Genomic DNA, 15,834 nt, shown 5'->3' on the forward strand with positions numbered 1-15,834 from the left:
TCTGTGTATTCAATAAACGATAGCAATGATTGTTCCCAGTTTTACAACGTTCTGGACAAAGCTGCAATGGACATACACCGTTACAAGCTAAATCTATTCACATATCCTTGATGATTTCCTCCCACGAAGGCATTAGGAGGTCAGAAAGGACGCTTTTCTTCTGACAGATCGTTAAAAAAATGTGTTGCATGAGCTGCTCGCCCGACATTTAATGGTTTCTCACTAAAGAGACACTGTGTGAAAATATTAAAGGAAAATATTTGTGCACGATGTATCATACATATGTGATGAACATTTATATAGGTTTTAAAAAGCTTTGTGTCTCGGCATCTACAGCTGTCTTGAGAAAATGGTTTTATTGAGATGTAACTTACGTATCGTGCAGTTCGCTCACTCAAAGCAAACAGTTCAGCGGTTTCTAGCTATATTCACAGAGTCATGCAAGCATCACCAGGATCTAATTTTAGAATCTGTTCATCGTCCCACAAAGAAACCATGAACCCATTAGCTGTCGTTCCCCAGTGCCACCCTCACACCCAGCCCCAGGCAACCACTAATCCACTTTCTGTCTCGGCAGACTTGCCTGTTCTGAACATTTCATAAAAATGGAATCGCGCAACATGTGGCCTTTTGTGTCTGGATCCTTCCACTTCATCCACGTAGCACAACTTTGTTCCGTTTTATTGCTGAATCATATTCTATGGTAGACGTCTACCCTATTTAGCTTATCTTTGCATCCGCCGGAGGACATTTGGGTTGTTTACACTTTCTGGTGATTCTAAATAATGCTGCTATGAATACACATGTTCAGGTGTGTGTGTGTGTGTGTGTGTGTGTTTTCAGTTCTCTCAGTTGTGTACCTAGGGGTAGAATTGCAGGGTTACTTGCTTCCCCTATTTCGACCTCCTGAGAAGCTGCCGAAATGTTTCCTAAAGCAGTTGCACCATTTTATACCCCCACAAGCAGTGTGTGAATGCTCCAACTTCCCCACATCCTCGCCAGTTCTTATCGTCTCAAAAAGTTATTAGTAGTCCAACAGTCCTAGCGGGTATAAAGTGGTATTTCGTTGTGGTTTTGATTTTCACTTCCCTAGTGTCTGATGACGTTGAGTATCTTTCCATGTGCTTATGGGCCATTTGGACATCTTTGGAGACATATCTATTTAGCCCCTTGGCCCATTTTTAAATGGGTTTATTTGTCTTTCTCTTATTCAGTTAGAAGTGTTCTTCGTATATTCCAGATACAGGTCCCTTGTCGAATAGATGATTTGCAAATGTTTTCTCCCATTCTGTCTTTTCCACTTTCTTTTTTTGTTTTTATTTTTTAAACTTTTTAATGTTCATTTTATGTTCGAGAGAGAGACAGACAGACAGAGAGAGAGGGCGTAAGCAGGGGAGGGGCAGAGAGAGGGGGAGACACAGAACCTGAAGCAGGTTCCAGGCTCTGAGCTGTCAGCACAGCGCCTGACACGGGGCTTAATCTCATGATGGCAAGATCGTGACCTTGAGCCGAAACCAAGGGTCGGGCGCTTTACCGACCGAGCTACCCAGGGGCCCCAGTCTTTTCCAGTTTCTTAATGGTAGCTTTTGTAGCTCAGAATTTTTATCATTGATGAAGCGCAGCGTCAGCTATTTTTCTTTGCCGCTGGTACCTTCGGCGTCATAGCTAAGAAACCACCACTTAACTCAAGGCCCAGGGGCCCCGCTCTGCATTCTGCATAGAAATATTTTGAAAACGCTTTTGGTTTTTCACGATGAGCTGCCAAACTGCCCTGCAGGGAGGCTGTACCTTGGTGTATTTTATTTGCAAACTTCGATTCCCCACTGACTGTGTCCACGCTGTCGGGAGCTGGATCCGGGCTGTTTGTCTCCACAGCCACCGCTCCACCAGCATCCATCTGCCAGAGGGAACGGGGATGAAGGCGGATTTCTGGACTCTTCCTTCCTTCTCCAGCCTCCGTGGCAAACACTGGCCTCCAATGTGGCTCGGCCATACACCTGTCCCTTTTACCTGTGGAGGCCTCGCCTGGGCGTTTGTCGGGAGAGCCCTCCGAGGGGACACCTCGCAGACACTTCTTCAGCTTGGGAAGGGGGAGGAGCCGGGCCGTGGCTCTGCCCTTCAGATCAGAGCTTGCTCTCCTGTTGTGTTTTTTCCTCCAGGTTCCTGCAGCCTTGCCAAAATGCCTTTTTCTGTCTGTCACAAACATTACACCTAATTGCCTCAGTCACCTTCTGGCTGTCAGAAACCATTTAAATGCTTGCCACTGAAAAGTACTGGTTTCCCAGGCAAAGCTATCACCCTTTAAAAGGGACACTCTGCGTGATGGCTGAGGCAATGACAGGCCCCTTATTTCCAAGGCGTTTAGAATGCAGGGACGCTCTCCGTCCATCCTCAATCAGCAATTCACCCGTGCGCGTTGGGTATAGGTGGCTTTTTAAAAATAATTTTGTAATGAGAGCTTGCAAAAGTGCCGGATGTTTCTTTCTATGTCTTCCTGTAGCTTTGTTTTGGGGACCAGCTGGGCCAGCGCACGGGGTAGAAGAGAGGGAACGCGTGGGCCCTGGAGGATTACACACACACAAAGACACATTCACACATACTGTCACACCAGACACACACACTCGGGAACACGCACAGTCGCGGACAGAAACGCACATATACACACAGACACACACTTGGGTATACACAGACATACAACCACACACACATACACGCCAGACTTTCTTGAAATAGACAGCCACTCTAGGGGAGGGGTGTCAGATGGCAGATGGGTTCAGGGGACTGATTAACCACATGAGCTAGAGAAGAAAGGAAATGGGTCCCAAGTATCCCGGCACCCCCAGAACAGGGCCTGGGACCCAGATAAGTAGGTTTTGAATTAGTGAGCCAGTGACTATGAGTGAGGGGATGGATGAATGGATGGATGGACAGATGGATGGACGGATGGACAGATGGACGGATGGATATATGGATGGATGGAAGGACGGGTGGACAGATGGACGGGTGGACAGATGGACAGATGGACAGATGGACAGAGGGATGGATGGATGGATGGATGGACGGACAGATGGACAGACGGATAGATGGATGAGCCTATTTTTTCTCCTGAGTGAAAAGGGGCATTTGCATGGAGGCGTAATGAGGAGTAAATTTGAGAGGAATCCAGCCCAAGCAAGAGACGAATTTCTGAGGGTGGTCAACCATAGCTTATAGGACAGCGACGGAGAGTCAGGAAAGGCTCTTGCCCAGGGGGTTGCAGAGAGCCTTTTAGGAATGCCACCGAATCATTTGTCTTTGCATCCTTGGTGCCGAAAACGGTGCACGGCACTCTGCAGGCTCTCAGTAAACTACTGGGCACTGGCGCCTCCCGAAGACGCACTTCTGACGGCAGAGGTTGGGATGGCTAGTCCTTCACCCCCGGAGTCTAACACGGAGCGTGTGCACTGGAGGCCTCCCCTAGACATGGATCCAGCAGGATGGGACTGGAATGAATGGCCGGACGGTCGGCTGGCAGGCTGAGTGGGATGACGGGGAGAGAGCGGCGCCGAGGCGGGGAGCCTCACAGCTTGGAGTTGAACTGTGACTTTACCACCTTCTTATTCTTTGGCTTTGAACAAATTACATCTCTACACCTCAGTCCCTGAGCTACAGAGCACCTGCCTCACAGACCTGTTGCGAGGGGTACAAGAAAGGCACCGTGTGAGCAGCTCTGCCCAGCTTCCTCTGCTTCTACCAATGTTAGTTCTGTGGATACGAGCTGCACGACACCTGCGACACCAACTCGAGACCACCTCTCACTACGCTGAAACCTTGGAAACAACTCCCAGTGTAGAAAAGCGGGCAAGGACATGGATTTAGAAACCAGAAAGACTTGCGTTCGAATCCCCGCTCTGCCACGTAGTGGCCTTGTCATTTCGGGCAAATCGATTCACCTCACCGAATTCGTTTCGCAAAGGCGGGATTTTGTCCACACCTCTTAGGTTTGTCGTGCGGGCCGGTGGGGTTGACACGCGCATGGCACCAAGGGCAGCTCCTTGCCCAGCACTGTATCCTTGTACCTGAGGTCAAGGTGGAAGGACAGAGGTTTAGGGAGGTGACCCCGCTGGTGCCTGTGCTGGGAGAAAGCTGGCCCAGCATGGAAGCCTGGCCTCCTCAATTTTCCTGAGTCACTTGTTTTCCCTGCTGGGTTTGACTCCTGCAGCCAGCCATGATGTATGAATTCCGCCCCAAGAAACAGGAGGGTCCGGAAGATTGTGCAACCTAGCAAAGACTTCTGGAAGTGAGAAAGTCATGTCCAGTGACTCTTTTCCTCCCATTCCCCTCCGGACTGCCTCCCTCTCTCCATTTCTCCCTTCCTTTACTTTCTTCTCCCTTCCTTTCCTTCAGCAAATGCCACTGGCCGGCTCCCGACCAGGACAAAGGGTTCAGGACACCTGCCCTAGAGACGTGCAGTGCGTGTGTGGTCTGAGGTTCTGGTGAACACCCGTGGCCTTGAGAGTGCAGGAGAGGAAGTGGTTGACTCCTGGGCCCGAGGGGGTCAGGGAGGCCCCTCAGAGGACAGCACACAAAGGGCGTGACCTGGGCTGCCCGGATGGCATCAGCGGTGATTGAAGCAGAGAGTGGGAGAAGAGCAGAAAGGAGACAGGCCTGGTACTCGCCCCTCCCCGGAGGGGTGTTTGTCAGAAGGGGCACCTGGACAAAAAGCAAGACCAGGAGGCCAGGCACCGGCCTAGACAGGCCTTCCCGTGTGCCATGTGCAAAGGGAGGAGTCAGGGAGCCCCCGGGGATTCAGCTAGAGGTTGCTGGAACCGGGTTCCAGGTTGGAATCCTTGAGCCGGCCACAGCGGTGGGGGGCAATGGGCTGCAGGTTAAGCGGGCTGTCCGGGGCTCCCACCCAACATCCACACCGGAGAGGTCACGGTGGACACGCTCTTTGGGGTTCCTGAGGGGAAACTGTGTCTGCTTGACTAGTTGGACTGAGACCCTCGGGCCTGGCCTGTCCTGGTGTCAGTATCTTCAGGCCCGAGCCTCACGCGCCAACCCTGCCCCTTGAGGCCTCCTGCGTTTGGATGGGCTCAGCCTTTTCCACTGTGGTGGCTACTTCTTTGCCTTGTATTAGCCCCAGCGGGGTGTGAGGTGTGAGCCCAGCCCCCACCCTGAACACAGGGTGGCCCTGACAGCCCCTGGGCCCTCAATTCAAGGAGACCGACTCCCCAAACCTTCCCAGGCAGGCACTCCCAGGGGACTCTGGCTAAGGTGTTGATGCACCTCTATGAGCTGAAGAGGCAAAGCCTCTGAGGTCCTGCTCCTGCTGAGCTCCTGGAGTCCATTTCACATTATTTCCAACATCACCCCCTTCTGATGTGTCAGGTGGAAACAGATAGAAATTATTAGAGCTATAGAAAAACTGCACAGAACATGGGCATTGGGATTGGAGAAATCGTATCGAATCTTGCATTGACAACTTGGCAAGTGGCCTTACTCTCTGGGTCTTGGTTTCCCCATCTGTAAAATGGGCATATTGGGTCTCAAGGTGTAACATCCAGAGCACGGGCCATGGGGTCCGCGAGTCCAAGCTCAAGTCCAGCAATCCTTCTTACTCACCACTGTGTGTCTTTAGAAAAGTGATTTAAGTTCCCTGGGCCTCAGTTTCCTTCATGCAAAATGAGGGCAAGGAGAGGATTCGCCTCATTCATTTGTTGGGGTGAATTCATGAGACAACATGTGAAGTGTTATATACGTTAGGTTTCTTATAAGTAGAAGCAATTACTGGGGCTCCCGGGTGGCTCAGTCGGTTAAGTGACCGACTCTTGGTTTTGGCTCAGGTCATGCTGTCGTGGTTTTGTGGGTTCGAGCCCCGCATCAGGCTCTGTGCTGGCCACGTGGAGCCTGCTTGGGATTCTCTCTCTCTCCCCCTCTGTCTCTTCCCCTCCCCCACTTGCTCTCTCTCAAAATACATAAACTTAAAAAAAAAAAAAGAAAGAATCATTAAGCTCATAATTGACATTTCAAAAGAGTTCTTCCAAAAATGAAGTGAGCTAAAGCACTATCCGGAGTGTAGTTGTTATTTATAATGGTATTGCTACTCCAACTAAAGTGAAAACTAGAGAAATATTCTCCAGTTGAAAGAAGCCTTCTGGGGTTGAATTTCGCTTCGGCCAAGGATATTTTAAGCCACCGAGCTCGCCTGTCCCTCCCTGTCCTCCTCATCCAACGCACGCCGCTGCATGTAATTAGTCGTGGCTCAGCGGACAATGAAGTAGATGCCGGCTAACAATTTCACACGCGTCCAGGCGCCGATGAATGGATGACACTGCCGTAAATTACATCACGGCCGGCTCCGAGCTTGCTCGGCTTTAGATGACGGCAGCAGGATCTTGTCGTGAGTACAAAAGCGCATCGCACAGAGGCGTTAAGGCGTCACAGGATGAGAGCGTTGGAGGGGACGCTAGGGGAAGCCATCATCATTCTGTCACGGATCTTAACCTCACTGGGGGGCTAGTAAGGCACATTCAGAGGCGGCTGGGCCAGTTTCGTTACTGTTATGTTTTTGGAGATGAAACTGCCAGGGCAGGGCAGTGGAGGGGCCTCACTCAGTTCTCGAGGGGAGGCTAATCGCAGAGGCCTTATCACTGAATGTCCGGCCAGCTATTTCGGCTGTTCCCCGGGGACGCAGACGGCTCGGATGCTGTGAGTCTATTATCAGGATAATTCCACGCCTGGCCCCCTTTGTACGGCAGATGCTGCCGGGAATCGGAGTGATTAAGGCCTTAAGGAAGTTGTAAGGGAGGGGAGGGGTTTTTTAAAATTATTTTTATGTTACACCTGCTCCCTCTGTCCTTCCCTCCGGTTTTCCCTCCCCTCTCCACTTACTTCCTTCTAGTAATAGGTAAAGGTTGCTCTGGCTATGGAAGATGCTAGTCCCAGGTGCTGATCACTGACAAGACAGGTGGCTCCCTGCCTTCATGGAACCTATAGTGTTTGAAAGTCAGACCAGCATGGAGATGGGAAAATGAGGGTGTTCTAGGAGAGACCCTTGAAAAACTTCTCTTCCTGGGGCCTGACTCCACCCAGCAGCAGCACGACCGACTCTTCCCTCTCATGGGAAGACTCCCACGGGCCTTTGTTCTTGAGCAGAGCTCACAAGGACCTCGGTGCCCCTCCCAGAAGCCGGACTGTATATTTGCACGGGCAAAGATAACATGTGGCCTTTCAAAATTCCTTGTTAAGATCTCTCTTTGCTCAGAAACGATGCCTGTCTCCTTTATGTTTCTGTTAGAGTCCTGGTCTCCCAAAGGAAGTGCACAAGCCAGTCCGCTGGGGCACCAAAAGAAAATTCCAGAATATATTATTTAACTAATCTTACACTTCGCACCTATTTTTCCGTTTATAACGTGTATATTAGCAGCGTCATCTGCATATATAATTCATGACTAAATGGGCATATATGGCGGTGCTTACTCAAAACTCTTACTGTCTGGGTGCATGACCGAAAGTTTGGAGACGATCATACTAGAAAACGGGAAGAGGCCCTTTTCTAAGTGGGCTGAGGACAAGAGAGTCCAGCTGGGACGTCACCATAGACCCACAGTGTCTGCTCTGCTCCTAGGAACAATAACGATCGGCAAACTTCTTGCCTCTGGGATAGCTACCGGTCGAGGCTCAGCTACAGGCAAACAGTACCAAAGATGTCGTCATCCCTCTTCCCCGCCAATGCCAAATGGCATGAGCCAGTCTGGGGCCCCGACCATTTGTATAATCAAAGAATCCCACTTCTGGGCAGAGGACAAGAGCAGGGGAGACGTGGCCTGGCCCCACCTTTTGCAGGGAGTGAAGGGAACACAGGCCCTTTGACCAGCCTCTGACTCCGTAAGATAAAAGGATCAAAGCGTTGGCTGGGGCCCCAACAGGAGACTCATCCCTGATTCTGGCAGATCCTAAAGTGAGGGGAAAGCCATTCTAGGTCAGTGGAACAACAGGAGTAAACTCAGAGGCAAAACCCGGAAGAGCCTGTCCAGGCGACTAGAGAAAGAGGCAGGTAGCTGGGAAGGCAAGTTGGGGCAGGACCGGATGAGGAGTCCACACAGTGCTCCTTAAGGATGCTGGGGGGGCTATGGAAGGCTGGGGCAAAACAGGACTGAGACCGAGCTGATCTGAGGAGAAGCCATTTGTCAGCCTGTCCCAGCTGCAAGGAGGTCACAGGAGGCAGTATGACAGATGAGCGAACGATACGGAAGTCGCTTCCAACTCCAAAAAAGATGTAACTGAAGTCATCTCATAGTGAAAAAAGAGAGAGAGAGAGAGAGAGAAGGCACAAAATGAACATCCCGGCTGTACCACCAAATGTCTACTTTTGATGGACAACTCTCATGTTCAAGGTTTAGCTGAAAGTCACCCCTCTGTCAAGCCTTTGGCTTGCCTGCAAACCCCAGCCATTCCCGCTGGGTTCCCTCATCTCTGTCATCGCCATCACGCTGCCCTGGCATCGTGGTTCATTCCCGGCCCCTATTTGACTCATGCTGAGCTACTGGATGGCAGGACATATGTCACCATCACCCTTGTCCCCCTAGAGCTTAGCCTCATGGCTGACCCGAGGTTAACATTCATTTAATATATTACTCACCTAAATAAGCGAGTGACCGAGTTAGATCTAGGAAATAAAAGGGTTTGCACATCGGTGCACCTAGAGGAACTTTGTAAAGAAGGCCAAGCTGCAAAGACTGAACTTCCTGAGCTCTGAGCAATCCATTGGCCTCTTTATCAACCCTCCACAGAGCTGGGAAGTGGTACCGTCTCCCCCGAGGCGGGACTGGAGGGCTAGGTTGAGCAATGACCAAAGAGAACAACTTTAGTGAATCAACACGTTTGTGCAACTCGTCCCAGCAGAGAAGCACGGTGAGAACAAAGCTTTCACTTTTCTCTTCCCTAAGAAGGCTGTCAAGTCAAGAGGCCTCTCCGGGAAACACACGGACTCCGAGGCCACGCAGGCCTCACTCCATCTGTAGAATTCAGCCCATCGAGATGGACCACTTCTCCAGCTTTGGAGATGGTTCCAGAAATAAAAGCAACTGCCATCTCTGGAGAAACAATAGGGTCTGATCTCTCCCAGATGATGTCCATGGTTGGCTTACCGTCTTCCCCCGAGGTGAAGACCCAATATTCACAATTAGGTGCTTTGTTCAGAAGGCAGGTGCATAGCCTTCATTTATTCATTTAATGAGAGGTGATTATGGGTCATCGCTTTGGGGGCGGGCCAAGGTCACATGTTACACATGCACCTGCCTTCCCAAGCATAGGCTCCACTTTAAGGGAAAGGGAGACATTCGTATGCGTGCCTCGTGCCGTGCTAGGTAGTCTGTACACATTTTCCTGCGGACCCTGAGACCTAGAAAGGCAGTGGGATTAGTAATACCTGTGCGCGGGCACACGGCTCTCAAATATCTTGAACGCCCCTTCTCTTGCTCATGACTCCCATATTCACGTGTCCTTATTCCCGTGAGCAGGTACAACTCCAAGGGGTGTTCTGAGGAGGGAGCAATTACCTTTGGTTGGGGGCGGGGGGGGGGGGTCTGGAAATATGTATGAACAAGGTGAGCTCTGGGATGGGTCTTGCAGGGGCGGGGGAGGGGGGGCGTCCCACACAGGTTGGGGAAGGGCAGTGGCGAAGTACATGGTGAAGAGGCGGGGGCCTGTCTGAAGCGTAGAGGGGAACATCAGGTTCTTACAGTGCAGGGGGCGTGGAGGCCTTGAATGGTGATGCTGCCGTGGGAGGGAGGGTAGAGAACAAACGGCGAGGAGCACTGAGTGCCAGGAAAAGGGATGACGTTGGTCCTGTGGGAAGCAGGAATCTTCAGCAGGTGCCTGAGGAGGACACAGGGCTGGAACAGTGTGAGGGAAGCCGGGGGCCGGGGGAGGGGGGCGGGAAGCCCCTCTGCAAGGCCAACAGAATAGTGACAGTGAGCTCACCTCCATAGCCTGTCGAGCTGGACCTGGGTGGTGTCCCTTATCAGCTGGGGACTGTAGGGCAAGTAAGTTAAACCCTAGGAACCTTGGTCTCTTCCGGCAAAGTCTGGACATACAGACCACTCAGGAAGAATAAACAGGCGCCATAAACAAGATCCGAGTCTCTTTGCCACTAACCACCCCCCCCCCCATGTTAATTCCCTTTCTCTTCTTCCTGCTCCTTGAACGCCACACACACACTCCCTGCCCGGTGCTTCCCCCAACTGTCCTTCCTCCTGATCTTCATGTTGGTGTCATTCTGGGCTCATTTCAAAGTTCTCTCCCAAGGTGCGAGTTCCCCTTACTGTCCCCTTTCCCTTGGGTGATTTCTATGCCATCAACTGTTCACATCTCTAACTCAGCTCCTAGAGCAGTGCCTAACACACAGAAGGTGCTCGACAAATATTTGCTGACTGACTGACTGACTGACTGACTGAGTTGCTTATCCAGCTACAGAAGGGGCATAAACTTGGCTCTCAGAGAACTTCTAGTTTGCGTGGGATCTTGAAGTTCATCTGGTTTCACCCTTTTAAATACGAGAATCCCTTCTACAGTTTCATGGCGTCCAGCACAACGCCTTCCATTGGGAATATGCTCATGTAACTTCCCTACTAAGTGGGCCAGCCTACACTTGACCATCTCCACTGAGAGGGAGCTTATGAGTTCCTGAGGTCTCCTTTCTCATCTTCTAGCCTTTCCAACACTGATGGGGACAGAAGGGAACACAGTTTTGAGCAGAACCAGGAAACTGATCATGCTGGACGAAGCTGTCAACCGTGGGGCTTTCCCATCGCGCTCTGGCCACGGCCACGCGTTGCTCAGCCGGCTTAACTTTCTAGAACCTAGAGGCCCTCCGCAATCTGAAGGGCCTGCCAGCCCACCCCAAGTGGGGAACATTAATACCTGGCTCCGGACAATGTTAAGAGGGTAAAGCTAGTTGTTAACATGTGGAACGTTGCATTTCAGTGAGGCAGTGACTGCAGCGCCACACTTCACTGAGCAATCCTCAACCCATGAGGACATCTTGCTGATCTGCCTGGGGCCGTTGGCCTGTGGCCTAATAGCTAATTAACTGGCAAACCCCTCCAGGAGTCAGGTGCTTTCTATACAGATGGACCTGAGTGTCTCTCTGAGCCCTAACGTGTGGCCTCCTGTCATGCTGTCACTTGGCTGGGGCTGACCCTATACTTATCCTTGAGGTCCTGGGTGGAGGCATCTCCTGCCCGGTGTTTTTATGTCTTTGCTTCTTGTGCTGACACGGAACATCAGTGACCTTGAACACCAAACCAGGCTGCTGGGGTAGAATCCCATCTGGTCCTGCCACTCCTGGCTGCCAGGGTCCCACATGGAACCAGGGGTCCAGGCCTCTCCTGGCTCCCTCCCTGTCGGCATCTTTCTTTTGCCTCCACGGGGTTTTGACGGTGTGTCTGCTTCTTCCGCTAGCCCCTGAATTCCTTGAGTGCAGGGAGGGGTGGAGCCTCACTCACGCTGCGTCCGAGGCTCCCGTCCCTGTCTGTGGTCCCACTGCGGGTTTTACGCATAAGGACCTTGCAATCGCAAGAAGTTGGCTGAACTCGGCAATTCCCCAAGTATCCGGTACGCACCCTGTGTGGTGCTGGGCCTGGAGCAACGGGGATGAGGGCAGTTGGCGGTGAGCTCCCTGAAGGGACATCCTTGCTGAACCTGCCACACGACATGGTGCCTGTCTTGTAACCCCCCGCCCTGCCTGCTCCCTCTACCCAACCAGCCCCTCTCTACGGATGCGGCCCACGCATCGCGCACCGCTGCGGGGCGCCTCGGGGGACCCCAGACCCGGACACACGCCTGCTCTGCCTCTCAGGTCACCTGTATTATGGCGGAGAAGGAGGGCAGGTAGAAGCCACCCCACAGGGGGCCCTGTGGCATTCCACCGTTCCGCCACAGGGCGGCAGGGATCGTGGGCAGCCGGCCGCGGGACTGGGTCTATGTGAACCGACCGCTGACCGCTGGGCAGCGCTTGTGATCCATGAGAGAACGGCACGCAGGTTGACTTCCTGAACGCTTCCAGTACCTCCGTGGGACAGCTGTGATCCCGTGGTGCCTGTTCCCTAGGGCACCGCCTGACGATGCCTGGCATGTTTTGGCAGGGTCAGTGCTGCCGGCATCAGGTAAGTGGAGGCCAGGATGCTGCTCGACATCCTACAGCACCCAGGGAAGCCCTCTCCCCTCCACTAACACACCCAGCAGCGAACGGGTCTGGCCGGAACGTCCGCAATGCCGAGACGGAGAACCCTCCTGGAAAGTGGAAACAGGAGCCTCAAGTCGGGGTCGCTAGCCCGGATCACACATGGGTGCACGGCTGCCCTGGTTTCACCCCTGCTCTCGCTGATGCCGGCCCCGGGCTCCCCCTCCTCCACACCTGCTGCGAGAGCCACGGTTCGGCTTCCATGCAGCACAGTGGCAGTTTTAGGGACATGTTCTCAAACCGCCTTTGTTTCCTGGCAGTTACCGCAGGAGGGAAAGGGAGATAACGAACCACCAAAGCTGGGGGAAGTGAGGGGCGCACCCTCCCTGCCCCTGTCACCCAGTTACCCACTGGGAACAGGCAGAGCCGATACTGTGACCCTGGCCACAACCCAGGGGCTCCAAATTCTGAGCCTCTCCTCCTGTAGGGGCTCCTCCCGTCCATGGTCTGTGTGCTTTCATGGAGACCCCTCTGTGGTCCGCCGTCTGTCTGTCACCTGCCTCTGCCATCAGGCTCGGAGCTTCCCCGAACCCTCCGGAGTCTGTCCAAGCCAGTGGCTCCTCGTGCTGCTCACGGCTGGCCTTGCCCCGAGCTGGCTCTGTCTCCTCCTGTGGGTCTCAGCTAATGGCAGACCATGGACATTGACCACCTGTGGGAAGTGACGCACCCCGGCCCCTCTGTCACACGGGCCGCTCCATTTTCTCGGCAGTCCCCACCACTGATGGTTGGTGTATTCGGGTCTTTATCACATGGCTTCCCCAGAGAAGGTAAACTCCGCGAGGGTTCTGTCGGGTTTTGCACCTGCCTGAATTCCAGAGCCTGGAACAGGCCCGGTAAAATTGTATTGAATAAATGACTGAAGGAGGGAATGCACTCAGTGTCGCCTTCACAGGAAATGCTCGGTAATTTTTTTTTAGGTTGCCACAAAGCTCATGCCTTCTGACAATCGGTCCAAGCCTCTTCTACTCCTCTGTGTGAAGCTGGTGGGGGGGAAATCTCCACTTTGGCATGTTTCTGCCTGCCTGTGCTTCCCCTTCTCAATCTTTCTCACCATTTCCTTTGTGCCTTCCTGGGGTTCCCTGTGGACAGTGGGTATTTTCACAACTTGCCTAAGGAAGCAACTATCTAGTGCGGAGTTCCTTTTTCATTTAGAAACGGCCCTGATGTTCTCGAGAGCTCTGACAACTACACGGAGCGAGGTTTCTAAATGAGGGCTGGGTTGGGGCGGCTCATCACCAGCCCTGGACACTGGCCCCTGGCTCTGCCTGGGGACCAGCCGTGTGATTCTGGGAAAGTCACTGGACACTCAGCTCTGGCGTCTCTGTGAAGCGTGGTGGGGGGGTTGGCTGGGGCTCTCAGAGGGTCGCCCCAATACAGTCATCTGGTGTTCCCAGCTCCAGTAGGGAAGTCCTGCCACTAAGTCCTTAGCCCCCATGTGACTGAGTTTTCCCACTTACGACTCACATACTATGAATAGGGAGCTATATATCATCATCATCGTCATTATTATTATTTGAATTTTAACCCATCAGAAAGTTGAAATTGGCACATATGCCCATCACCTGGATCCAGCAAACGTTAACATTTTTCCACGTTTGCTTTCGGCCTCTCTCGTTTTCTTCTTTCTTTATATTTATCTGCTTTTGTGTTTTCTTTTTCTTTTTCTTTTAGCGAACCACTTTAAAGTTGCAGACATTACGACACTTGACCTCCAAATACAGCAGGGAGTATCTCCCGAGAACCAGCACGTTTTTCTCACATAACCACATCACTATCAAACCCAAGGAAATGAACACTGACACAATATTATCTACAATGCAGTGTCTATGTGAATACCCTCCCTCCCCCGCCACCTCCGTCCCAAGAATGTTCTTTCGAGGTCTTTTCCCTCGATCCAGGACCCAGCCAAGCCTCACATACTGCGCTCAGTCACCGTGTTTTCTTAGTCAATTTTAATCTAGAACCTGGTGGGGGGGGGGGGCGCGGGGCGGGGAGGTGGGGTGGGAAGCTAACTACATTGCATTGCCTTTCTCACTGCTTCTGGTCATGGCACAGCAAAGGGGCTGCGTGTCTTGCCCCGGAAGGCTGATGGGTAGCTACTTTCTGGAGTAGGCATTGGTGGCTACTATTTCAAAAGCCTGCCAATTAAACAGAAGCTCTGGTCCAGGGCCCATTTGCAGGGACAGAAAAGAAGCAGCAATCACTGGGAAGCTGGGAAACCAGGAAAGGAGAAGCTGCAGGCCTGAGCCCCAGCCTCCTCGGACCCAGTGGGCTCCAGGGATGTGTGAGAACAGCCTCTCAGCCTCCTCTGCCTTTTAATTAGAGAAGAAGGTGCCAGCCTCGGAAAGCCTGAGCACGGCCCAGGCCCTAGAATCGAGCTGCATATGTTCCCAAGTGCTTTGAAATGATGGCGATGATGATGTTGATGATGATGATGATAATAATAATAATGCCACTGTCTTCCCTATCCTTACAGAGAGAAGCCTGCTCAGAGAGGTTACTGAAAACAGGAACCTGACCTTCTGCAAGCCCCACGCCTTCCTCATTTCTAGCAGAGGAAGTGTGTGGCTGCTTTAGCAACCACCGTTCTTGATAGCTTGGACTTCTCTACACCCGCGGAGGCCTGGCCACCTGCTCGCTCTGCGGGAGCAGCGGCAGCTGATGGAGAGGCGGTGATGGTGCTCCTGGCAGTCGCTCCGTAGCTGCTCCCAGGGGAGACCATGCCCAGCTTCTGAAGGTATCTTAGGGGACAGGGCAGGGGCTGGGAGGGGAGAAACCTCAGACTCCTCAGACGCACAACTGGTGGGGCGCTGACTTTCTGGAGACACAAGGGTGCTCTGCAGAAACAGGGAGAGTGAGGCCGACACCTAACACAGTGCCGGGCACCTGGCAGCCGTTTGGTGGGCGTGTGATATAGAATTACAGACGGCAAGAGGGGCTGGGGATCTTGGGCCGGGGACACTCCTGCCGGAGGGCATTTTCTGGCTAAGGGCCAGCAGCCTGGCACATAGCAGGCTTCTTACTAAGGCAACTGATGCTTGCCATCAGTCTTCGAGCTGTATGACCCTAAACCTCTCCAGGCCTTCGTTTTCTCCGCTGTAAAGTGGGAATAATGGTACCCAATACAACAGGTATGGGGCATGTTAAATGAGCTAACATATGCAAAGTGCCCAGGCCAGTTTGAGACGCAGAGTAGGTTTTCAATAAATGCAAACGACGTGGAGTCATGACATGCAAAGATGACGGGGCCCAGGTAGGCTGACTGCTCACCAAGGTGCTTCTAAGGGCTTGGGTGCGTGGATCTTTGGGAAGATGCCAATGATAACCAATAACAATCAGAGTGGGTGGCGTGTGTATGGGGGCAGGGGTGTGATTAAGGAAAAACAATTATGTGAGGTATATAACATCTAAAAACATAGAATGTGAGAATTAGATTTTGGAGCGCTAGTATTCCCTGAGGAAAGCGGCACATTCCGTATTCTTTTAGGCGCCAACACATCCAGAGAGCCTAATGCCAGATGACCTGGGCTTTGGCCTCAGATCCTACATCGGAACCATGCGTGTGGGGGCGAAGGAATGGCGTCCACCGTACTGAGTGGCCGGGGAGG

At 52.5% G+C, this 15,834-nt stretch overlaps 2 protein-coding genes across 9 annotated transcripts in view; one reads left to right on the forward strand and one right to left on the reverse strand.

Moving 5' to 3' along the window:
- The window catches only part of TG (thyroglobulin), a 253,423-nt gene that overhangs the window by 46,930 nt on the left and 190,659 nt on the right, over nt 1–15,834 (reverse strand). The gene's annotated exons all lie outside the window — the stretch shown is intronic.
- Nucleotides 1–15,834, forward strand: part of SLA (Src like adaptor) — an 89,231-nt gene that overhangs the window by 38,875 nt on the left and 34,522 nt on the right. The window contains exons 1-2 of one of the 4 annotated variants that reach the window (XM_053208451.1): nt 12,557–12,993; nt 14,703–14,963. The gene's annotated coding sequence lies outside the window, so the exon portion shown is untranslated. Of the gene's footprint in view, nt 1–12,556; nt 12,994–14,258; nt 14,964–15,834 lie in introns of those variants that run through there. The other 3 variants (XM_053208452.1, XM_053208450.1, XM_027063869.2) reach the window with 3 other exon arrangements.

Source organism: Acinonyx jubatus, chromosome F2 (assembly GCF_027475565.1).
Source record: "Acinonyx jubatus isolate Ajub_Pintada_27869175 chromosome F2, VMU_Ajub_asm_v1.0, whole genome shotgun sequence".
NCBI lineage: Eukaryota > Metazoa > Chordata > Mammalia > Carnivora > Felidae > Acinonyx > Acinonyx jubatus.